Here is a 704-nt window from a genome sequence, read left to right as displayed (position 1 = left end):
TTACACCGAGCACTTGGGCTTGGAACTCTTGGGCTTAAGACACCTTGGCTTTGCCTTCGGCTTGCCGCATTCCATACTGTTTCTGGGGCGGGGACATGCCTTACGGGGTCGGGCGCACTTGGGCTTCGGTTTGGCGCAATTACGACGTTGCTTCGAGGACTTGGCCCGCGGTTTTGGACAACTCTTCCAGACCCTAGGATTGGAACACTTGTTCTCCTTTCTTGGAGTGCAGCTACTGGAGCCACAGGCACCGAAGAAAGTGTCGCAGCCACTTATTTCAGAGTGCATCGCCCTCACTAGACCTCACACTGTTCGGCTTTGCGTGAAAAGTGTCCAATGGTTCCTGCGGAAGTGCATTACGATTGCATAATTGTGCATTTCGTTTGTATTCGACACCAATAACTTACCGCAGAGTACTGGCGTCGATTACGGAATGACATTTCGTTCCATCGGGTTTCAGCTGCCCGTCTTATCTGATAATTCGAGTAATATTCTCCATAACGTTTCTTAAAGTCCCTCAGAAAATTAACAAAGCCAGACGATGAGGCGTATTCGTACTCTGTCCTATTGATATCTTCGTCAATGTCGGAAGCGTCGGACTTAACATATTCAATTGCTTTTCTAGAGGTTTTTACTGATTTTGAAACTGCCACGTCCGGCTTGATATCCTTTTGTTTCAGATTGCTCATTTTGCTACCAATTAT

General features: G+C 47.3%; 1 pseudogene; it reads right to left on the bottom strand.

The window, feature by feature from the left end:
• On the bottom strand, positions 1 to 704 carry CR45776 (annotated as a pseudogene).

Source organism: Drosophila melanogaster, chromosome Y (genome assembly GCF_000001215.4).
Source record: "Drosophila melanogaster chromosome Y".
NCBI classification, from domain to species: domain Eukaryota; kingdom Metazoa; phylum Arthropoda; class Insecta; order Diptera; family Drosophilidae; genus Drosophila; species Drosophila melanogaster.
The sequence above is the reverse complement of the archived record's forward strand: the minus strand, read 5'-3'. Positions and strand labels throughout refer to the sequence as shown.